This window comes from Grammomys surdaster, unplaced genomic scaffold, assembly GCF_004785775.1.
Source record: "Grammomys surdaster isolate TR1022 unplaced genomic scaffold, NIH_TR_1.0 958, whole genome shotgun sequence".
Classification (NCBI taxonomy): Eukaryota; Metazoa; Chordata; class Mammalia; order Rodentia; family Muridae; genus Grammomys; species Grammomys surdaster.
In genome coordinates this window covers 4,621,571-4,646,960 of record NW_021605377.1, presented here as the reverse complement: position 1 = coordinate 4,646,960, position 25,390 = coordinate 4,621,571, and the positions used below count along the sequence as shown (strand labels likewise).

Sequence of the window (25,390 nt, the reverse complement as noted above, 5' to 3'; positions counted from 1 at the left end):
AGAAGAAGAAGAAGAAGAAGAAGAAGAAGAAGAAGAAGAAGAAGAAGAAGAAGAAGAACCATTATTATTCAGTGTAAGAGCACTCCCCTAGCAAATGTGAGGCCTTAAGTTCAACTCCCAGTTCAGGAGAAAAATATTAGTAGATGTATTGTTATAAACTATAGTGACTCTACTGTACATTAGAATATTGGCCTCCACTTCCTATGTAACTATTTAGATTTCTTCAATATATGAGAGTAGCATAAATGTAAAACATAAATGTATTTAAAAGCATCATTACATTCATATTTTTGTAACATGATTGCTTTCTTATGCAGTAAAATAAAGATAACAGTAGGCACTGGTGGTGCATGCCTTCAGACTCAGCACTGGGGAGACAGAGCAGGTGGACCTCTGTGAACTGGAAGCCAGCCTTATCTACATAGTGAATTCCAGGACAGTTAGGTTTATGTAGAGAGATCCTGTTCCCCATCTTCCCCAAGCCCCCCCCCCAAAAACAAATAAACAGAAAAACCAAGGAAAAAAAGTGTAAAAATTACTACTCTAATTACTATGGTAGTTTATTTCATTTCTTGAGCCAGTTTCATGTATCCCAGGCTGGCCTGGAACTCAACATTATATTATGAAGATGACTTTGACCTCCTGTTCCTCCTGTTACAGGCCGGAGCTGTCACATTCAGTGCAAAACAAACAAACAAACACAATCTTTTTGAGACAGAGTTTAGCTGTATAACTCCAGCTGTCCTGAACTCACTATGTAGTCCAGAATGTCCTCAAACTTGCAAAGCTCCTCCTGCCCTAGGCCCTTAGTGCTGCGGGGACAATCATATGCCACCACACCCAGCAGCTGAAGATGATTTCAACCATGCAGGACCGTTGGCTTGCTCAATATGACTTCTTTTGATGAAAGTGGGTACATTATTGTGAGAATAGGTTGGTTTTAAAAGTCAGTTTGGAACCAGATGTGGTTGGGCCTGTCTTTAATCCCAGCACTTGGGAGGCAGGGAAGGGCAGACCTCTGTGAGTTGAAGGATCTCTGTGGGTTTGAAGCCAACCTAGTCTACATAGTGAGTTCCAGGATAGCCTGGGCTACATAGTGAGACTTTGTCTCACCTCATCTTTCCTCTGACCAAAAAGTGGCTTTGTTCTATGTCTCTCCCTCTACTGCATCCCCAATACCCTATAACATGTCCTGCCCATGACCCTTGACCTCTTCTTTACTATTCTCCATGTAGTCATGTGTGGTCCTGTATAGAAGAGAGTTGAAGTTGTATCCCTCAGTCCTATGTGAGCCTTAGACAGCTTTAAAGCCCATTTTTTCCTTCCTTCCTTCCTTCCTTCCTTCCTTCCTTCCTTCCTTCCTTTCTTCCTTCCTTCCTTCTTTTTTGTATCCTTCCCTCCCTTCCTCCTCCCTTCCCCTTCCCTCCCTCCCTGCCCCTCCTTACCTCTCTTCTTTCTTTTTCTTTCTTGTTATTGGCGATTGAACCTAGACCCTCATGTACCCTAGGGCCTAGGCAGATGCTCTACACACAGCTGTATCCCCAGCTCCTTACTGTTTTCCTTTCCTCTCTTTTCTTTCTGTCTGTCTTTTTACCAGACATTTGAGGCACACCCTGATAGAAAACAAAGCGAAGCCACACTCTGTCCTGCCTGCTCTCTCTACTCCCACATTCCCCCCCACTCCTGCTTTGCCGTGACTATTATCCGAGTGACTATTGACTTCCTTCCGGGATTTGTTTTTTTTTTCTTCCTCAGAGTGATCCATCTTCATTAAAGGTTGCATGCCTTTACACCAGACTCCGAGCTTTACATCTTTGATGAATAATTATTATCCTTAGAACACAGTGGGCCGCTGCAAGGTCACACTCTAATGAATGCCAAAGGAGGGTTGACTACCGAGAGGAACACAGAAAACAAAGCCAGCCGGTTGGCACTGCCAGGCCATACTTGGCTGCCTCTTATGTTTCCCTGATTACCAGAGCCAGAATTAGCTGTGAGTGGGAGGCCATGCCTTTTTTTCCTAGCTCCCACCCCATGTTGACTCACATGGGCAATTTCAAAAAGGATCCACAAGTCCAAAATTATTTGCAGGGAATACAAATACTTCATTTCTAATTTTGGTCTTTTATTAAGGTCTACAAAGGGATTTGTGTACTTGATAGTTAAATAAAGTATTATGGGAACCAATATCTAAATTTGACTCTTTTGACTTGCTCCCAGGAGTCATTTCTTAGATGTAATATTGAAAGTTTAGCTCCTTGGAAGTTGTTTTCACAAGTGATGCTTTGGTCAAACCTCCTTATAACCATGGCACGGAGTCAAAAAGAGCTGTTTTGACCTGTTTGGTTTTTTTTTTCCCTCATCTCAAAAAACTTGCTTCTGTTTATGCAAAATTTATCTGTTATTTTTATCATTCCTTTGACTCTTGTTCTAAGAATTATTTAAAAGAATAAATGTAAGCCAACTAGCTCCACCTAGGAGTCCAGAACTGAGTTTAGCTAGACCGACCTCATCAAGACACCAATACTCAGGTTGGTGGAGATCTTCTGCACTGAAAGCCACCTACTCTCTTGTCCGGTCTTTTTCACCAACACAGGAAGTGCCCATGTCATTTCTTACCAGCAGGAAACAATGCTGATTTCTCTTTTTACAGAAAACAGGAAACTCTATTGGTCATTATCTCATAGAAAATCGTCTACATTCATACTCCATGATAGGCCATAGAGAATTCTGGGGTAGTAGAAAGGCCTCTGGTCACATGATCTGTTTTCACAATGGCCCTTTATATTCATGTTAAAGAGTCTAAATTTACTCTTGGACATCTCCTTACAATGTGGTATTTTCCCTTCTGGAGTTGACAGTGCTATCCTCTCTGGTGGGAAACAGAAAACATTCCTTTCCTCTCCGAAAGCCCTTGCAGAGTGTGTGTAGTGCACTTTGTATCCTTGATGTCCTGGGCTTATGGAGGACATTACTGACTGCCGTTAGTATATAACTGCCTTCTCCTACAACTTTCAGATAAAAGGAGATGCTGTGGAAGAAAGGTGTCTTGGGGTTTTTATTGCTGTGAAGAGACACCAGGCTATCGAAACTCTTATAAAGGAAAACATTCAAATGGGGCTAGCTTATAGTTTTAGAGGTTTAGCCTCTCATCATCATGGTCGGAAGCATGGCGGCATGCAAGCAGACATGGCGCTGGAGAAGGAGCTGAGAGTTCTACATCTTGCTATGCAGGCAGCAGGAGATTGTTCCACACGAGGCATAGCTTGGGCCTCTGAGATTTCAAAGCCTGTCCTCACGCTGACATACTTCTTGGTCCAACAAAGCCACATCTCCTGATAGTGCCACTCCCTATGAGTCAAGCATTCTAACACATGAGTCTATGGAGGCCATTCCTAGTCAAACCACCACAAAAGGTTTACTTGATTTCAGGGCTTGTGTCATGCTTGGTTGGCACCATAGCCTTTGAACTTGTCGTTAGGGCGAACAAATCCTGAACTCGGGCAGTTGAGGGAAAGGTTTATCTCATGATAACACAGACCCAGAGGGGAGGACTCAGAGTCCCAGTACATTCTTCAAGGGTATATCTCTAGATACCTCAGTTCCCCATAGTATGCCACCTAAAGGTTTTACCACCTTCCAATACCACCACAGGCTGCCACCCAAACCTTTTTCTACAAAGTTTGGAAGAATACTTGTCCAAATTATAGCTCATGCCTGTTTCAGATCTTGATTTGACTGAAAACAACTGTCAGAAGTACTTTTGAGACAAATATTGGCTAGACGATATTAAAATATAACTGTTAGTTTTGCCAGATATGGCCATTGCACCGGAGTTATATTAACCAAAACTATTTTCTATTAGGGAGATAAACAACTACTTACTTAGAGCCGAAATGATAAAAAAATAAAAGTTTGATATTTGCTTTGTAATATCCCGAAAAGAATAAAATAAGTTTGGCTAAATGATAATTATTTAGAAAAATAATTTTTATGTGAATAAATGTTTTGTCTGTCTGTGAATAAATGTCACTGCACCACACACATGCCTGCTGACCACAGAGGCCAAAAGGCTGCATCAGATCCCTTGAAACTAGAGCTACATGGCTGTGAACCATGTGGATGCTAGGAATTGAGTCTGGGTCCTCTGGAAGAGTAGCCAGTATTCTTAACTGTTGAGCCATCTCTCCAGCTCCAAGTATAAATCCTAATTATTAAAGCTATAAATAGTGAGATAGTGAGACTTGTTACATTATTTGCTTTAATTTTACATATGCTTTTAAATGGCACAAGATTTTTAAAATTTGGGGGTTTTGTTTGTTTTTTGCTTTGTGGGGTTTTTTGTTTGTTTGAGACGAGATCTCACTAGGTAGCTCTGACTGTCACGGAACTCACTACACAGGTTTGAACTCACAGAGATCCACTAGCTTTTGCCTCTCAAGTGCTAGGATTAAAGACATGTACCACGGTGCCTGGCCAAGATTTTATTTATTTTTATTGTTTTAATTGTGTGTGGGTGCTTGCACACACACATGAGTGTGAATCCCCACATGGGCCAGAGGTATGGGACCCCTGGGTCTGAAATTACAGGTGATTTTGAGCTATTGTGTAGGTGCTGGGAACTGAACCTGTGTCCTCTGCAAGAGTAGCAAGTACTCTTAACCACTGAGCCATCTTTCAAGCCCAAGACAGTTTTATTTGTTTTGTTTATTAGAAAAAGAACATATTCTTTATTCTTTATGTTTTTTTTTTACTAATACATTACTGTAATAGAAACAGAGAAGATATACTATGCAATCAAGGTCTCATCTATTGGCTGGTTTTGTGTGTCAACTTGACACAAGCTGGAGTTATCACAGACAAAGGAGCCTCCCTTGGGGAAATGCTTTCATGAGATCCAGCTGTAAGGCATTTTCTCAATTAGTGATCAAGGATGGGAGGGCCCATTGTGGGTGGTGCCATCCCTGGGTTGGTAGTCTTGGGTTCTATAAGAAAGCAAGCCGAGCAAGTTAGGGAAAGCAAGCCAGTAAGTAACATCCCTCCATGGTCTCTGCATCAGCTCCTGCTTCCTGACCTGCTTGAGTTCCAGTCCTGACTTCCTTTGGTGATGAACAGCAATGTGGAAGTGTAAGCTGAATAAACCCTTTCCTCTCCAGCTTGCTTCTTGGTCATGATGTTTGTACAGGAATAGAAACCCTGACTAAGACACCTATGTTTTTTTTAATAATAAAGTAATTAAATATAATCACTACATTACATGACTAAAGTAGCATTTTTCTATATTTTATTGGTAACTATTAAGTTTCAGGTGACTTTAGAAACAATGACTCTATATGGCAGGCCATATAATTCTTTTGCATTTAAAGTTTCCCAGATCAAAACAGCTAGCACAATTAGTAGTGCCAGCGAGGCCTGAGGTTTGGACACACTCTTGTCTAAATCTTCTCTCCGCCACCCAGACTCTCATTCTCTTGGTATTTGGGGCCTTGTTAACTATTGGCAGCTAAGTCAACTGCTAATTAGAGTAATTCTCCGAAAATGTTAATCAGAGCATGTTTCTTTTATGCAGAAAAATTTCCAGCTCGCACGGAGTCGAATCCAAACGGCTACAGAGTTTTGCAGTGCCTTTCTGGGGTTTCCTCCCTCTTTGGCACCGTGTTCCGCTTCCTTTCTTTCAGTTTCCTCTTATGCTTGCTCCGCTGTGGCCCTGCCATCATCTTAAATGCTTCCCTCGCATGTACAGGGCATCCTGCCTCTGCTCATCCTGTGGCATTCACTCTGCCCATTTTCTTCTCTGTCCTTCGATTCCTTCAGTCTCTGTTCCAGCCTTTTCCTCAGAGAAGACTCCCTGGCCATCGCTATGAAATTGCCCTTCCCAAGTCGCGTTCTCTTTTCCGTCCTGCGTCTATCACTGATTGACAGCTGAATTAGCTGACTTGTTTGTCTATCTCCCTCCAATATAATGCAGACCGACGAGGATTGGGGGTGGTGGTGGTGCCTATTTTTCACTTCTATATTACACTAGCACCTAGTATAACTGGCGCGTCATAGCTGCTCGATAACATTTGTTGATAGCTTGACCTCATCAGCTGACCCGGCTCCCTGTGTGTCATAACCTCATGCCAGGCAACCTATGAGACCGGAATCATCAGTAGGAGCAGGCAGCGCTCTCTGATCCCCTGTTTTATGTGGTGGACATTGTCGGGGTGGGGGGTGTTGTACGGTTTTCCCACAACATATCTCCTTGCATGATATATGAGCAAGTTTCTTAATTCTTAATTTGGTCTTAATTTTATCATGGGTAAGACGGATCTAACAACTGCTAGGTAACTATGTAGGGTATTAATATACACACTTCGATCTCCCTTTTGGGCTAAGTAGAGAGCTCCCTTCTCAGCTCCATAAACCGTCTTTGCTTTCACAATCCCAGACAGCTGATTAGTCAGCCAAGAGCTCTGAAAGGCCTTTGGCTAGGAACTCAGGATTTATGAAAGCCACTGTTTCTCTTTCTCCCGTCTGAGCCTGTAGATGACAGGGAATACCCTCTCTGATTTACTGAATTAGCATCTCCAGTGTGGCTTTTGGTGCCAGAAGAACACTTCCCAGCTTGATAAGAATCACTTGATAATGGGGATTAGATATAAAAATGACAGCTGGAACTTTCACATTCTTCTTCTTCTTCTTCTTCTTTTTTTAACCCAAAAACCTCTGCTATGCCAAACATTTGCACAAAGGCTTAGTGTTGTCACACTTTTCTGGGACTTACTAAATTCGTTATTTTTATGATGTAACCTCTAAACATTAAGAGAGGTTGGCTAGGAGTTAAGGTATTTTTTTTTTAATGGAGCAAAAAAAAATATGGATGTATTGATAAAAACAATGTTTTAATCCCATGTAGTTTTGATTTCAGGTTGAGCGGAGACTAGACCAACCACAGGAATGTACATTAACAAAAGTAATAAGCTAATTAAATAGTGCACAAGCGTTGTATTGTCTGGGTATTAATGCTCAAAGGTCATGCCTTAGTTTACAATAGCCAAGGGGGTGTATTAAGGGAGGATTATTTGACGGGGATTTTGTTTTTGTGCTACAAGTTATGTGCAGGTTAAGATAATCAACACTCTTCCTTCCTTACACATCCCCCGCCCTGTGAATAAAAATCATAAAGAAAGCTGTGCTTCGCAAGTTTCTTGAACACTGTATTATGCCATTTAGCTCACAGGACCTTGGGTAGAGGGGTTAAGGAAGAAGAGGAGATGTACATTCATTGGGGCTGAGATTGGGAATGGATGGTCAAGCCAGGTCGTTATAAAAAGGAAGACAGGCTGGCCCTGGTTCCTGGGTTTTAAGACATAACCAAAGAGAAAACACACAAGCACCGTGCCATGTGGACATTTCCCTTACCATCTTTAAACAAACACAGCAAACAGGTCCAAAAGCCCAAAGGTGGGTCTGGCTCAAGAAGCTGGGTTTCCTGGTGACGGTGGTCTGTATCTTGGCATTTAGTCTGTGTTTACGGTCAAAGCAGCAGACATGAGGTAATGAAGCGAAGACGGGGAAGACACAGTAATCACCATACCATAAAGACACTGTGTACTCTGTGCCTCCTTTGGAGGCTGGAGGAGGAGGCTGGAGTCAGCTGGACTGCATGTGCTTTGGGTCCTTCTGTAGCCAAGACTTGTTCCACTCATCTGTCCGTAATTGCCCAATCTTGCTCCATAGTTCCTGGAGGGCAGTGAGAGCCGAAAAAAGCAGATGATGTAATTAACCTGTCAGGGATACCTGTCAGGACTGGTGGTGATAGTAGCCAATGCCAGGAACTCCTTAGTACTGGACGTGAGGAGCTCAGTACCTGTTCAGTGTCTGACTCTTACATGGGCACAGGGCATGGGTTCTGCCTTAGTTGCTTTTCTCTGTAGACCAGGTTGACCTTGAACTCAGAGATCCGCCTGCCTTGGCTTCCCAAATGAAGGGATTAAAGACATGCACAACCACTGCCCGACCTTTTTTAGTTACCTTTCTATTGCTGTGCCCAAACACCATGACCGAGGCAACTTATGAAAGAGATTGTTAAATTGATTTGTGTTGGTGGAACAGAGGCACGGCAGCCACAGCTTTGAGCTTACAGATTGATCTGCAGGGCAGGAGGCTAGGGGTGGGGTATGGGGCATGTTAGGGGGAATGGTATGAGTCTTTTGAAGCCTAGAAGCCCACCCCAAGTAACATACTTCTTCCAACAAGGCCATACGTCCTCAGACTTCCCAAACAGTTCCATCAGACAGACACCAAGTATTCAAACGTTTGAGCACTTGGGGACCATGCTTATTCAAACCACCACCGGCTCTGTTCCTTCATGGGCATTCTTCAGTGGGTTTCAGGCCTCTGCTGAGGGAACTGAGAGATGTCTATTTTTGTTCATATGATCTTCTTTCATCTTGAGGGGAGAGTAGGAGCCGGTGTCACGGAGCAAAGGCTATAATAACATAAAGGGAGGTATGACTGAGGTCCCTCAGGGACCCGAAGGATTGTGTGTAAGTGATAGCTTTGAGTGTGCATATGTGAATTTTTCTGATTACCTTATTATAATTTAAAGTTACTACATTTATTTATACTACGTGTCTCTCTCTGTGTGTACATATGTGTGTGCACATGTGTGTGGACATATGTGTGTGTGTACACATGCCATTGTGCATGTGAGAGACTCCCAGGAATAGGACTCAGTATCCTCTGAGCTGTTGAATTTTGCCTCCTATAGTTTTTGTAGGGCCTTAAATGAGTTTAATTTAAAAGGATTCTGTGGGTGATCCATGACTCTAAATCTCAGTGTTTGGGTGTGTGGGGGAGGTAGTAAGAGAATCGAAAGTCCACGATACACAGTGGACTGAGGGCAGACGGACGGGACTGCATGAGACAGGGTTTTCAAAAGGCAAAATTAAGTAGGTTAAAGAAAATTCTCTAGGAACGTTATGAGACGGTATGTCGAGTTACACTGTGACAGAGGAATTGCAGAGCAACCCTCAGAAAGCATGCCAGGAGATTAGCGATTAACTGTGAAGGCAGCAAAGATATTAGTGGGTGTGAGTTTTGCAGCTCAGCATAGCCATGGCTGAAGAGAACAGTGTGACACTCCAGACAAGAGACTGGCCCCTGCCAGGCAACAGCAATAATGTCTGGTTATCACACTCTAAACGAAATCTATAATGAAATGGTCAGAGGGCACAGACCAGGGCTAAAGCTGTTTCTGAAGATGCCTGATATCCCACAAAGTAAAGGCAGTGTGGAGGCGCTGTATAAAGGGGGAGCATAGTTACCTTTGAGGGCAAGATCGTGAAAAGCTTCCGTGATAAGAGGTGCAGCATGTTTACGAGGGAAAGACTTCCAGCGAAACAGCCCTGGGAAAGAGGAGAGCCTGTCGAGTTCAGGGAGACAAATATTTACTGAATGAGGGTGAGACGGAAGAATGAGTAGCTTCCCACTTTAGCAAATCTGATCCTTTGTTAACAGTAAAACGGACTTGAAGCAGAGTTCTGTGTGTGCGTGCATGTGTGTGTTTGATTTGACCACTGAAGCTGTTTCTCCCCAGACTTCCTCCATTTTTCCAGTCAGCTAGAGAGTTTAGCTGTCAGACAACAGGAAAAGAGCACACATAGCAACCAAAGATGTATGTGTTATGGGAAAAAGCATGGTGCTAGGAAATCAAAGAAAATCCTAGAACAGAGCCAATAACGGCTTCTCAATTTTATTTATAGCTCACATCAAGAGACCTTCTAGAAACATGACTTGCTCATCTTTCTGAAGATCTGTCAGAAGCCCTGGCATGAGAATGTAGGGAAAAAATATAAACTAAATTACCATGTAATAGTACTAGTGAGATTTCATTATATGAGATATGTTTTGGCATATTTCCCTTAGACCTCTAGGAAATGGTACAGAATATTGCGCACGTAGTGACTCCTTTCAGGGTAATTGCTTGTTCACAATGTGTCATCACTTCAATCTCTTGCTAAAGTCACTAAAAGGACCAATATTCAGTAGGACCAGCATTTGAACTAAGTGTGAAGCCCCTCAGAAGTGCCAGAAGTGAGGAAACCCACGGGAGCAAGAAGGAAGCCCATGCCAACCTGTGGGGGCTGTTGGCATGTTCTGAATTCATCAATATGTGCTGTGCTGTGACTAAGTCTGCAGGAGTGTGCAAAGGTGGGGCGGGGGAGAAGAGCTGCAGGGGACAAGACTGGGAAGTACCTGACACCATGAAGCTGCTCAAACAGGTTAGACTTTGCTTCCCACTGAGTGTTGTCCGTGAATAGAGATGTTTTCTTACGTGACAACAGACAGGAGATGATACTTCTACTCCCCCTGAGTGAGTGGATGCTAAACCGGAGAGCAGTGCAGAGCATTATCATAAATCAACTGAAGCCAGCCTGGTAAAGAAGAAGGAAGCAAGATGCCAGTAACTACAAGTTTAGTGTGAAGAAACTGATCTTCGGCGGCAGATTTTTTTTTTTGACTGCATGCAGTACCCACGGTGGCCAGAAGAGGGCGTTGGATCCCAGTGATCTACAGGCACAGAGGATTGTGAGCTGCTCTGTGAGTACTAGGAATCGAACCCAGGTCTGCTGGAAGGGAAACCAGTGCTCTTAACCACTGAGCCATCCCTCCAGACTAGCAGTTCCTGTTCCTTTCATATTCCCTTATTTATTTATTATGTATATGAGTGCTCTATCTTCATGTATATCTGCACGCCAGAAGAGGGCATCAGATCCCCTTATAGATGGTTGTGAGCTACCATGTGGTTCCTGGGAATTGAACTCAGGACCTCTGGAAGAATAGCTAGTGTTCTTAACCACTGAGCCATCTCTCAGCCCCCATCTCCTTTTATTTATTTATTTATTTATTTATTTATTTATTTACTTTTGGCTTTTGAGGCAGAGTTTTTTGCTACGTATCCCAAATTGGCCAAGTTGGCCCAAACTCTTGATCCTCCTGCCTCAGCCTCCAGTGTGCTTGCATTACAGGGATGGCTGAGTCTCTGGCTTGCTTGGCACACTTTCTGCTAGGGTTTTCCTGTCCCAGTTGGTGAACAAATGCTGACATGCCTTAGACAGTTAATCAAGGTCCAGTTACACTTTACCCACTTCCTTGTCCTGGCAATCTTCTCTGTGGACTCCATTATTAACCCTGGTTTCATTCCTCTTGCTTCTTGTATCCAGGTTTGAAACTGGCAAAGCATCCTTCTCCTGCCCTGGACTTGGGACTTGGGACTGGGCACGGGTAATAACTTGCTTTAGGTAGTGACATATTGGCAGAGTTAAAGATGCATCATGAACTTAGATAGGCACTCCCATACTTCCTCTCGCTTTCTTGGCACAGTGCCATGGGCATGCCCTGGAAGGGCTGTGGAAAACTAGGAGGATAGGAGCCATACAGAAGACAGATGCTCACGTGACCCACAGACCTACAGATGAAGACCGAGATGCCCAGCTAGAATGTCAATGTAACATGCAGGCACAGACTTGTGTAGGCTCATGGTACTGTCATGGTTTGACTATGCTTGGCACAGGGAGTGGTACTATTTGGAGGTGTGACCTTATTGGAGTAGGTGTGTCACTGTGGGTGTGGGCTTTAAGACCCTCATCCTAGCTGCCTGGAAGTCCGTATTCTACTAGCAGCCTTCAGAGGAAGATGTAGAACTCTCAGCTCCTCCTGTACCATGCCTGCCTGGATGCTGCCGTGTTCCTGCCTTAATGATAATGGACTGAACCTGTGAACCTGTAAGCCAGCCCCAGTAAAATGTTGTCCTTATAAGAGTTGCCTTGGTCATGGTGTCTGTTCACAGCAGTAAAACCCTAACTAGGACAGGCACTGAGTGTTACGCAGGCTATGCAGCAAGAGCAAACCAACACATCATCTGTTTATATGGATTTCCAAATATAGGGCCTTAGCTTTGGCCTGGCCCTGTTTGTCTTTCACTTGTATATTCAGTTGAGTACTTGGCTTCTGTATTCTGCATCTAAGAAGCATTTCAAACCAAAACATAGACAATAGTAATAAATGCTTTTTAAAAATCAAGAGATAACTATTTTTATCCCTAAAGCTGCCTTCTCCCTTCTAAGTAAACTATATAATCATCCTTCTTGTTCAAACTCAAAACAGGAGGCGTTCCCGATTCTCTTCTCTGTCTCCGTTTATATTTAGTCTGGACCGAGCCCTGCACAGCTCCCCGTGAACCACTTAGAACGCAGTCACTCTCCTCTGCCTTGAGAGCATCGCTGACTTGGAACACTTCAATGCCCCCTTTGTCAGCCTGCCGTGCTTTGACTTTAGGCCTATTCTCCACATATCAGCCAGGGTGATCTTTTGAAAGAGTAACTCAGGTCATGCCTGCCTCTTCCCCAGTGATCATTACCTGGAATAAATGCCAAGCTCCTCCAAGGCTCTCCGGTTCTGACCCCACGGCCTCGTTGGTCTTGTTACACAGACCTCCAACACTCAATTGGTTCTAATTGAGGGGACTTTCCTTTACAAGCATGCTTTCTCCAAGCTAATCCCATGGCTGCAGCTGTCTCACTGTGTAGCTAGAAGCTTAAATATGACCTTTTCAGAGAGGCCTTCTTTGTTCTAGAAGGATGGCCAGCCTCCACTCACACGTTTATTGGTGCTATGGGGCCTGAGTCCTCCTATGAAAAGGCCTGGCTGTTTCAGCTTCTCAGAGTGCTATAGGCAGACAACTCGGACTCTTTAGGAGTTGCTTTGCTACGAAGAGAGTTGCCTGTACCCATGCCTGGGAAACCTACACTTAGTGGCATAAATGGAGACTGTCTTAGTTAGGGTTTTACTGCTGTGAACAGACACCATGACCAAGGCAACTCTTATAAGGACAACATTTTACTGGGGCTGGCTTACAGGTTCACAGGTTCAGTCCATTATCATTAAGGCAGGAACACGGCAGCATCCAGGCAGGCATGGTGTAGGAGGAGCTGAGAGTTCTACATCTTCATTTGAAGGCTGCTAGTAGAATACTGACTTCCAGGCAGCTAGGATGAGAGTCTTAAAGCCCACACCCACAGTGCCATGCCTACTCCAACAAGGCCACACCTTCTAATAGTGCCATTCCTTGGGCCAAGCATCTACAAACCATCAGAGACCCATCTGCCTCAGTAACAGGTGTGTGCCCGTGAAGAAGGTGTTTCTTGTGGAGTTGGAGGCTATTGTTGGGCATGTTTTCCAGTTTGACTTCTATTTCTATCCTTACAGTTCCTGTCCCCATCCAGTTACTGATCCCCAAAACACCCTTTAATATAAATATATCTTATATGTTATACAATATAACACAATATTAACATAATCATATATTTATCTATATATTCTGCATGCCAATGAAGAGCTCATATTGGTGTCCCAATAGCAACGAAACTTTGTTTCTTTTGTAGTGTTTAAAATGATTCAAAAATTATCCTACTGACGTGTGTGTGTGTGTGTGTGTGTGTGTTTGTATAGCCTGCTGTTCGTTTCTCCTCCTGGAAGGAAAGTGATGTGGGTGTAGGCCTCCCCTCCCCCACCATTCTCCAGTCCTGTATTGCTAGTGTCCTGGACGACGGTGGCACTGGCCATTGTCAACATCACCGCAAATACTTGTTGGTTGGTGCCAGGTGCTGTTATGAATAACTTACCATATTGAACCATTTCCTCTTCCTACTCCCCCACCCCACCCCTGCCCATCGGAATGATTATTTGCTCTACTTTACAGATGGGCAAACACACATACGCAGAGATTAGTTGGCCATCCCAGAGTCATGCAGTAGGTAAGTGATATAACCCACATCAACATGTCATATACTAGCCCCCCCTCTCTTTTTCTTCCAGTCTTCCTTCCTTTTCTTTCTTTTGCCATAGCAGCTGTTCAAATAAATGCTTGCTGAGTGGTTAGACAAGCAGAAGAGAGCAGCTGGGCCTGCTTTTCTAACCCGGGGTTTGAAGAGTTCACCTACCCATCCAGTTCTCTCATCTTTGTTACTACTGTTATGACAAGGTCTCACTATGTAGCTAAGGCTGGCCACGAATCCACAATGCTCCTGCCTGAGCTTCCTGAATGCTGAGGTCACAGGTGTACACCTCCATGTCCATCTGACAGACATCTGAAAATCCATGAGATCACAGGTGCACAACAACGTTCAGGTGACAAGTATGTTGAGTATCAGTGATATGCCAGGTCTGATGAAATGTTTTGGGGACACAATATGAATGAACCAAATGGGACCCCTATCCTCGAGCCGCTTCTGAAATTTAATGGGAGAAAATAAATCATATTGGAAGATAAGTATGTTATTAAATATTATTAGTACTTGCTACCCAAAATGCCTGGTTTACTTTTCTGGCCCCAGAGTACCACTCACACCTAATCCATAGGGTCCATTACCAGGTAACAGGTCTGTGATGATGATGAGAATGTTTTCTATAGTCAGTGACAGACACACTCATACACACACACACACACACACACACACACCTATGTGCATTAGTGTTTTGTTTATACGTGCACCAAATGCTTGTCTGGTGTCTCTGGAGATCACACGAGGAGGGTGGATTTCCTGAAACTGGAGTTACTGATGGAGACACTGGAAACTGAACCCAGGTCCTCTGCAAGAACAAGGCACAAGGGCTCCTAACTGCTATACCATCTCTCCAGCCCTGACTAAAACTTCTTAAAAATATATTTATTTTTATTTTATGTATATGTGTGTTTTGCTTATATGTAGGTGTATGGACCACATGCATGCAGGTGCCCTAGAAGACTAGACAAGGGCATTGAATTCCCTGGGACAGGGGTTACAGAGGGTTGGAAGCTGGCACGTGGGGTCTGGGCACCTATGTAAGAGCAGCCAAGTGCTCTTAGCTGCTGAGCCATCCTGCTAGCCCTTCCCCCAATTTTTAAAATTACATTCTGATTGGCTGATTGTGTAGGTGTATGCATGTACCATGGTGTGAGTGGAGGTCAGGGGACAACGTGCCTGGGTCAGTTCTTTCCTACCATGTAGATTCCAGGAGTCGCGCTCATGGGGTCAGGCTTGGCAGCACAGGTCTTTGCTGAACTACCTCACTGGCTCGGCAGTATGCTATGCTCTTCTCCCCTGAGACGGAAGTAAATTCATGATTTCTCAGCCTTCTAGTAAAGAATGGTCTTAGGCAGGGAGCTGGCTCCCTGGGTAAAGGTGCTTGCGCCCGAGACTATGACCTGAGAATGATCCCAGAACCCATAGGGTGGAAGGAGAGGATCAGTTCCTGCAGGTTGCCCTCTGACCCACACAAGCATAGTGGCACATGCATGCCCAGCCACATATATATTCACGTGTGCACGTACACAGGCATGCACGCACGCACGCACGCACGCACACATGCACACGCCTCAAAATAAATGTTTAGAAAAAAAGACTGAAGCTTGTGTTTGAAATGGTGACTCACTGTAGGAAGAATTACCCGGTTCATTATCCTGCGTCTTGGTCCTTGACTCAGTCCAGGAAATTATCCTGAGGACGAGAAGGAATGAAGAGGCTCCAAAGGAACTGAAGTTGGCTGTCCCTGCTGTCTGAGAACGCACTTGTGAAGGAGAAAAATGCTCTGTGTGGTGATCAAGAGCAAAGGCTGAGGGGTTCAGACCCAGCCTGTACTTTTGCTCTGTCTTGTCTGTCACACAGTGGCCTGTGTACATAGCTGAGCTTCCTTCATCTTTCAAACGGGGTGACAGCTGCATCTGTGTCCCAGGTTTGCATCAAGTGGCTACCATGATGACACGTATTGAACCATGTTTAGGGAAGATAGCATTTGAGGGTCAGCGAGTCTGGGCCTCTCGGTTCCCACTGATGTTGTAAATGACAACCTAGAACTCTCTTGTCCCTCAGCCTGGTTAATGCAGAAGCTGAGAAGCCGGCGAGAGGCCAGACTCTAGTCACATTGTCACTGAGGCTTTTCCTGCAGTGCTTGTACCCACTAACAGCACCTCTTCCAGCCCAGAAGCCTCTTCTGCTTGTCCTCTCAGTCAGCTCTCCACGGGGCCGTGCTGGACTTCTGCTTGTCTTTCGTTCCCTCTCAAATTATTGGAACAAGGATGTGCAAACTCTTTACAGAAGGCAAGGGGTGCTGGGCCTCTTGGTACAGTGAGGGAATGACGTCCGTCTGTAGAGTGTAATTGTCTCTGTAGAGGGAAGAATGTCTCTCTGTAGAGTGTAAATGTCTCAGTGAAGCAAGTGTCTTTGATACCTAAGTAACCTCAGTCTGCACACGTGGCTGCAGCGTGGGGCCTCCTCTTCCTCCTTCTTTTCCTTTGCCATAAGAAAAACAAATGGAGTAGGTCCTTTTGTTTCCATTTCATTTCTTACCCCCTGCCTTCCTTTAAAGGAGGAAATAGGAAAAGAAGGAATACGAGGTGAACAAGAGGTGAGCCTTTTTAAATAGACTCCGAAGCAGGTTGGAGATGTCTGAGGGAAGATTCATAAGAGGTTGTTTGAAAAATACATTAGGACCTAGAACAAGATGGAAGAACACTGGTCTGAACCCTGATAGAGTGAAGATTTCCCTGTGGGGCAGCCACGTGGAGTCATGAGTGTACTGTCGGAGCCCAGTGGGTGGACTATTCTGTGCAAACTCCCCAGCTCACAAGTGTTGGCTCAAGTCTCTGTGGCAGAGAATGTAAACCACCGTCCTCTGTTTTTGCCCAAAGCCTGAGGGTAATTCACTTAATCCCAGGTTGACCTCCCTGTAGAATCAGCTTGCAGTGCACAATAAATAAGGCAGGGGGGTGGGTGGCAGAGTTAATTACTGGGCTTTGGTCTATTCAATGTACAAAGCACATACGGACAGTGCTAGAGTTTTGACGTGAGTTGAGGGACCTGAATTCTTTCTCAACTGGAATGTACCGTAACTCCCCAATGGCTTGAAAGAATGCCTAGGATTTCTGTCCTGTTATGGCCATTGTTACTTCTCAGAAGCAAATGAATTCTCCTGTGCTACTGCGATTGGATTGGAGAACAGCCCTTGGCTGGCTCACAGGGAGCAAAGCTAGCTGGCATTTCCTAGTGTAGACCAGCGAGGGAGAGCTTAGCTTCCTCACGCAGGGGTTTCCGGGCAGAGCTGTTATAATATGCAATAAGGCGATAGGAAAACTCATGGGTTTGGTGCAGAGCAGGGCCTTCTCAGCAGTGGGAAGAAGAATTCTGCTACCTTCTCTGAGGCATTAGGCAGACTTCAATGACTTCTGCTTTGTGGCCATTTCCCAACTACGGTAGCTTCCTATCAGACATTTAGGGACTGTGTTGAGTATAGTCATGATGACCTGGAACTCACTCTATAGATCAGAGATCTGCCCGTCTCTGCCTCCTGAGTGCTGGGATCAGAGACATGCACACCATCATGCCTGGCTGGAAACATCTTTTAGTTCATCGCAGATATCAAGTGCTGGATAAATACACTAATGGTATGAGAAGCAACAGATTAGTATATCTGTCTTCTGAAGGCCTCTCCACCCCTTAGTAGCTGAGCTCAGCCGTAGTAGGGTTTTGATAGGGTTCACTGCCATAGCCTCGCAATTAGAACTCTGCTGACCACAGAGGTGGGGAACAGGGAATAATAAATCAATGCAGAGTTATAACCCAACAAGTCACATTGAGGAGGGAGCACACCGCTTTAGGGAGCACGGAGCTTTAGGGAGGACAAAGCTCTTAAGCAGTGTTGTGCAGTTTCGGGATCTTACGATTTGATGGCCTCCAGTTTTGAACACTTGGCTTTGCTAGGTGATTGCCTTGGGCAAGTTACTTTACTCTCTTCAGTTCCACACCCTTCATCTTTGAAATGAAGTAATACTACCTACAGCAAAGAGAAGAAGAAGTGTGGTTATTAATCCGATGATGTTCGGGACTCTGACGATATCTGTCTCCCACTCACATCTCTAGCCCGGTCGCACTGCTTGGGTTTCTTTAGTTGAGATACTAGGTTAGGAAAGGAAAGTGTGGGGACATGAGAGGATAGTATGTGGCAAGCACGAGCAAGGCACAGTGATACAGATGTATATTCTATCATAATAGAACCCGTTATTCTAAACCAGTTAATAAAAAAGGACAAATAACTATCCTTGCTCCCCAATGGGTTCTAAGCCACTCTTGATGTTGTAGGATGCTTACTGTTTTGTTTTTACATGTGCTAATTCACTTTCTGTCTGAAAAGGGAAAATATACTTAAAATAGATACCTAATCCTGAAAAATTGACTATGGATAATATGGGGCGTTAATCGCTGCTTTGCCAATAGGATAATATTTTTTTTCTGTTTTTTTTTATTGGTTATTTTATTTATTTTCATTCCAAATGTTGTCTCCCTTCCTGGTTTCCCGTCTGCAATCCTCTTTCCCACCCCTCCCCGTCTCTATGAGGGTGCTCTCCTACACACTCCCCCACTCCCACCTCACCGCCCTAGCATTCTTCTACACTGAGGCATCGAGCCTCCACAGGACCAAGGGCCTCTCCTCCTATTGATGTCTGACAAGACCATCCTCTGCTACATATGTGGCTGGAGCCATGGGTCTCTCCATGTGTACTCTTTGGTTTGTGGTTTAGTCCCTGGGAACTCTGGGTGGTCAGGTTAGTTGACAGATAATACAATTTTAATAGGATAATATTGGGTTAAGTGAAAAGTTGGGAGAGGACTTTCTTAACTTACTTCGCTTCCCTGAGACATTTGGTAAAACCTATAAAGTTTGGAGGTGTGCAGACTGGATGAACTGGGAAATGCTGCTTAAGAATGGCTTCGCTGGGGGCTGGAGAGATGGAGTAGCGGTTAAGAGCACTGCTTGCTTTTCCAATAGGTCCTGAGTTCAATTCCCAGCAACCACATTTGTGGCTCACAGCCATCTGTAATGGGATCTGATGCCCTCTTCTGATGCGTCTGATGACAGTGACAGTGTACTCACATATATATAAAAAAAATTAAAAAAAGAACATTTTTTGTTGCATTTCTGCTTTGAATGGTTTAATGTGATATCGCTCAAAGGCTCAGTGTGTTGGTGGGAATGTCCACTTTCATGTTCTCAGTGGTTATCAGGAGCTCTGGGTCAATGCAGGACACTGCCAGGCAAGCGTCTGTGACAGACTGTCACAGACCAGACGGGAGTCTTCTCACAGGAAGAAATGCTGAGTCTTTTTTACTTTCCCTTGATTTTTCTTGTCATGTCTAGAGAGGAATAGGCTAGCACATATTTTATTTCTCACCTAAAGAAGGACAAATGAACTGTGGACCTGTGATACTGGTTTATTTGTGTCTTGATTCCATGCTTTAGAACCAGGCCATAGGCTGGCCTTCCCCAATGTCATTTCTCATTCACCTTTCTCCTTACTTGAGCCTACGATGGGGTGCAGCTGTGTGTGTTATCGAGGCTGGCACTGCCTAAGGGGAAATTAGGAAGCTGTCCAGGCGACCTGATTTATGAGGCATTGAAAGGCACATCTGACCAAAAATATCTCCCGCACTGGCCTGCCACCAGTACCTGAGATCCCCGATTAGAACTGCCCATTAAAAGCTTTTCTGTAGACTTACACGGTTTCCTTGGGCCCACAAAGCGTTATCTGAGGGAGACTTTGGAAAGTAGGGAAATGGGAAAGTGTTTCACGAGGATGACTTTCTTTATCTGAGTCTGTTAATCTCTTAACATCCTGACAGGCCAGTGGCACATTAGTTCAAGACCAGAAGGAACCTTAACGGAACTCTGGGCAATAGGAACCAGAAGGCAACTAGAAACAAGATGGCGAAAGTGAAGCCACTGGAGACAAGATGCGAATTGAGGAGTTAAGGTGTTGAAAACAGACAGGCAGGTACTTCACAGTCACATTCATATTCATGACGCTTACAAGGTATGGCCATACTAAATGTACTTGGAGAGACATTCTTTGAATTTAACTTTTCACCACACTTCGATTCTTAGTCAACTAGTTCACTGTGCTACAGCCAGGCTGATGACTCTGTTATTCACAAAGAGACATCTGTGACAAAGGCCAAGTAGATTTATGGCCAGACGAAGATATATTTGCAGAGTCAAGCTAATGAATCATTGTATGACTTTGTGAATGCTATTCCAGAGAAGAGTCTAATGGCCAGGTTTCTCAGTCCTGTCCAGATGCCACCTACATCTGAGTCACTAATGGCACCTATTAAAATGTTCCTCATAGCTGGGCTGGGTGGTACACGCCTTCAGACCCAGCACTTGAGAGACGGGAGCAGGAGGATGAGAAGTTCAAGGCCACCCTCAGTCACATGTAGTAAACTTGAAGTCAGTCTAGGCTATGGGCTATTCTATATCAAAAAGCAAAACAACAACAACACAACAACAACAACAAAAGAAAGAAAGAAAGAAAGAAAGAAAGAAAGAAAGAAGGAAAGGAGGAAAGAAAGTGTTAAACCCCGCTCCCCACCTAGACCTCTGTAAAGGCCCCAGAGGGGTGTGTTGGGGACACTGTATTAAGAAGCCATGTCTGCTGAATTTTACACAAACTACCATCAGAGCATAGAGGCAATTTATATAAATTCCCAAGGCACATACATCAGGCATCAAAGTCTAGCCTTGCTACTTTTTATTCATTCTGTGCTTTGGTTAAGTTAGTTATTGGACCTCGCTGGCTCTTAGGTTCAGCCTAATAATATTAGCAACCTAACAAAGTTATAACTGTGTGTGGCCAGAGGAGCAAAACCATGTAGAGTTTAGTGTAGCATCTGGCGTATGATGACGGCAAAGGAGACAGCCGTTGCTATGATTGCCATGTAAAAAGGCTTTCAGGCAATGGCTACTGACTATAAGGATATAATACAAATGACTATACATGACTTTTGTTGACTGGGTACTCTGTAAATGATAAGCTGAAAATCCCATCTCAGTACATTGTAAAATCAAGTTGGCTTTTTAATTTTTCTTTTCTTTTTTTTTTTTTAAAGGATTTATTTATTTTATGTGAGTGTGTACACTGTCACTGTCTTCAGACACACCAGAAAAGGGCATCAGATCCCATTACAGATGGTTGTGAGCCACCATGTGGTTGCTGGGAATTGAACTCAGGATCTCTGGAAGAGCAGGCGGTGCTCTTAACCGCTGAGCCATCTCTGCAGCCTGGGCTTGCTCATTTTCTCACTGCCGTTTTCTAATGCTTCTGTGGCATTTTATCCCGCGTAGTGGTACCAACTCCTCAAATACAACCAGCAAGAGAAGTATTAGATAGAAATATTTAATGAGGCCGGGCGGTGGTGGAGCGCGCCTTTAATCCCAGCACTTGGGAGGCAGAGGCAGGCGGATTTCTGAGTTTGAGAGTTCGAGGCTAGCCTGGTCTACAGAGTGAGTTCCAGGACAGCCAGGGCTACACAGAGAAACCCTGTCTCGAAAAAAAAAAAGAAATATTTAATGATAAATATGCACATATTATCATTATATACACATATTTATGGATGTGTAGCTGTGAAGGAGATAGTTGGCTGAATGTACTCTGAAATATTTTGCCCACGCTTACTACTGGGACGAGCCTCCTGGTTCCCCGTCCTCCTTCCTCCTTTGTCTCCTGCCTCTTCCTACCCATCCGCGGGTGACAAAGCACTTACATTCTTCAGTCCTCCCCAGCCCTGTCTCACTGTGGTTACTGCCTTCTCATTCATCTTGCGAGCAGACTTTGCCCACGCAGCACACGTCACAGCAGAGAGAACTGATTCGACACGCTGCTGAGTCTCACAGTAGTGTGGTCAGGGTCATTACTGACAAAGGCAAGAGCAGCTTTTCTGCCCAGATGAACCTTACAAAGCAAGGCCAAGGGGAAAGGGTGGAGGTCAAACGGAGGCTCCTACTATTTTGACTTAGTATAAATCGTGGCTGGCAGTGTCGTTACTAGGACAATGACAGTAGAAAATCATGTAGTCACTGAATACAATAGAGGAATACACTGGAGCCTGGAGAAGGGAAATGAGAAAAATGTAGCTACTTCTCTAAACCATGATCCAAGAGAAAGGACTGCGAAGAAAATGTCATCATTAGCATTGGTTGCTATGGATACCTTCCCGCAGATACCTTCTGACTCCAGAATCCCATTAAAGCTTGAGATGTGTGTGTTGTGAATTAGAACCTGGGTTCAGATCCAGGCTTCACACAGTTCAGTTTCTCTGTGCCTCAGTTTTCTCACCTCGGAAATGGACACAGCAGTAGTGCACATATCAGGAGTGTTTAGGAGAACAAAACAAAAGCAATACCTAGATTAGATAGCACTTAGGAAAAAAATACTTCGTTTGTAGAGTTAAATTACAATGTAATTATTTTAGTATTGAGTATGTAAGCGGTGGGGTACATGCACACGTTGGGAGATCAGCCGGCAATGTGGACTCAGTTCTTGCTTTCCACCTTTGTATGGGTTCTGGGGATCAAAAGTTAATGGTCAGGCCTTTGCAGAGGGCAAGTGCCTTCGCCTGTAGCCCTGGCTGGGCTCGAACTCACAGAGATCCTCCTGCTTCTGCCTCCCACATGCTGGGATAAAACAGGTGCATCCCCACAATGAGCTGGAGTCACCAGGTTGTATTCTCCACTCCTGGTAGCACCCAGGAGTTCTGAGCAGATCGCTGCGCTGAGGCTGTGAAAATTTTGCTAGAAGAAGTTGCTTTTTTTTCCCCCTGGCAAGCAAGATTCCTTATCTGGCTGCCATTTCCTCCTGTTCTGAAAAAAAAAAAAAAAAAAAAAAAAAGGAAAGAAAGAAATGCTGTGACTTATCAAATCCAGGGCCACTCAGGTGTTGTAAGCAACTGTCCTACTGTGGCACTGTATCCCTTGCCCTGACTGCAATGAGCAGTCTCACATTTTAGAAGTAAGTGTTTGATCCAGTGCGTATTTCTGTTTTTTTTTCTCTCTCTGTCTCTGCATTTTTAATTATTCAGCATGTGTGAGTACTAGAAACCTGAGCATTTATCATTTGAAAGATTATAGGTGTCAAGCATAGTCATTCACGTTTGAATAGTACAGAAACATTTACACGTCTTGGCTGCGATGCAGGCGGAGCATCGTGCTTGAGAAAGTACATCCAGACACATCCTTCTCCAAGAGAACGATTAAAAACAAGCAATCGGTCATGCGAGGCACACTCCTTCCCCTCCGTCCCATTCTTATCATACCGATCTCCCCTTGCAAAATTGAAGCTGCCCATAAATATTTTCCTTCCAAACTGTGGGAAATAAGTTGTAACGCTGGCTCTCTGAGAAGGTTACGTTAGAAGACGGCTTATCATCTAAACAATGACTACAAAAGCGGTGTGGTCCCGGGACCTCTCGCAAGAGGCCAACGGGTGCTCACCCTTATTCTCCGGCATTCCAGGGGAGAGGCCAAGGGACGGCCACCAGGAGACATTTTCAAGGGCTCTTTTTCCCACCCTTCAGAGTACCATCTCCGACCGTTTTAGAAAAGGATTTGTTTTGCAAGAACGTAAAGTGTCCCAAAGAACTGTTTACCCATACTAGGACTTGCTGTTTGCTTAATACTGCCAGATGGACGGCGCCTCTTGACTCACGGCCACATCCCCACAGATTTGACCTCATTTCATGGACACTATTAAAAGATTATTCTATTATTGAGACTTTCCATTGCATCAAATACTAAACACGAGCAACATTCCTCTTCAGGGAAAATGATGTCAGGAGAGGGCACAGACTGTGTTGACCCCAGGCACATCACGAGGATAGGTATGTGGAGATTGCTTAATGGTTGGCTGACTAATTAAGCCCAGCGGTACAGGCAAGAAAGCTCTAGGGGCGTAAACTTTCCCTAGCGGCTCCTGAAGGATGTGCTTGGGTTCATATGCTGCCATAGATGGAAGTTTTATTGGACTCTGTTGACTTGGTATCCAGGTGGTTATTTTGTAAAATGCTCAGAAGAGAACATACATATAGAACCAGGGCAGTGCTAGGGGGATGGGATGTTCCGGGGAACAAAACAAGAGTTCTTTCCCCTTTTCTTCTCCTAGACTGTCCTCTCCTGACTTCACCACCCCTCACTTTGGACCAAAGGATGCTCGGAGGATGTTGGATGCGGCAGAAGAGAGACCGTAAATAATTTCAGAATCAAGATACTAAGAAATTCTCCCCCCTCCCTTTTCCCTTTTCCCTCTTGCTCTGGTCCTGCTCGATCCAGCCCAAAAGTTTATTTATTTATTATATGTACACTGTAGCTGTCTTTAGACACTCCATAGGAAGGCATCAGATCTCATTACAGATGGTTGGTTGTGAGCCACCATGTGGTTGCTGGGATTTGAACTCAAGACCTCTGGAAGAGCAGTCAGTGCTCTTAACCGGTGAGCCATTTCACCAGCCCCTAAGAAATTCTTATATTAAAGATTTCTTCTTAAAATTAATTTGCTTTTATTTTATGTGCATCAGTGTTTTGTCTGCATGTATGTCTGTGTGAGGGTGTCAGATACTGGAGTTACAGACAGTTAAGAGTTGATGTGTGGGTGTTGGGAATTGAACCCAGGTCCTCTGAAAGAGCAGTCAGTTCTCTTAACCACTGAGCCATCTCTCCAGCCCCTAAAGATTTCTTTTAATGTTGCAAGAAACGTGCCTTGAAGAGCAACTATAAGGAGGGAAATTAGGAGATAATCTGTATTATTCAGCTTGCTGTCGTGGCAAATACCAGAGACAAATATCTTAAACATGGAAGGGTTTTACAGTAACAGAAGTTCCAATCCATGGTCACTTGGATCTGCACTGAGGTACAACATGGCAGGAGTGTAGAAGAACAAAACACCTCATGTCATGGTCCATATGATCCACAAAGCAAAGAGGTCCCGGGAAGAATGAGCTGTATTCCTAGCATTCCCTCCAAGAATACCTCCCTTCCTGCCACCAGGCACCAGCTCCTAAAGTTCCACCAGGGTTGATGACCAAGCCTTTAGCATGTGGGCCTTAGGCCTGGGGACACTTACAGGCCAAACTGTCAACAGAAATGAAAAATATATTAAAGTTCAAACAATTAGGCAAATTAGATAAGATTAAACTTTTAGTCATGAGTTTACTTGATATACATATATATATTTAAAAACCCACCGGTGAATTTTAATTGTTGGGAAAAATGAAGGCGAATGACCAGTGAAAACAACCCAAGTGGTGTAGATGTATATGAAGGACAAACCTATGTCCCCTAGAAGGACACACATTGCTATGATCTGTCTTCCAGAAGTTTTAAGACAGTATACAATCCAATAACCATGCCCTTAGGTTGGAGGATGATTCTATGTGTTGCTCTGAAGTTTTTTTTCCCTACTTAATGTTTCTTGTTCTTGTTGTTCTTGTTGTTCTTCCTCCTCCTCCTCCTCCTCCTCCTCCTCCTCCTCCTCCTCCTCCTC

At 44.3% G+C, this 25,390-nt stretch overlaps 1 long non-coding RNA gene across 1 annotated transcript; it reads right to left on the bottom strand.

The window, feature by feature from the left end:
* Nucleotides 1-22,298: 22,298 nt before the first annotated feature.
* On the bottom strand, nt 22,299-23,497 carry LOC114634505. The gene is made up of 2 exons (XR_003713335.1): nt 23,347-23,497; nt 22,299-22,716 (listed from the first exon to the last, which is right to left on the bottom strand). It is a non-coding gene; the product is annotated as an uncharacterized LOC114634505 (long non-coding RNA).
* Between the last annotated feature and the right edge of the window lie 1,893 nt (nt 23,498-25,390).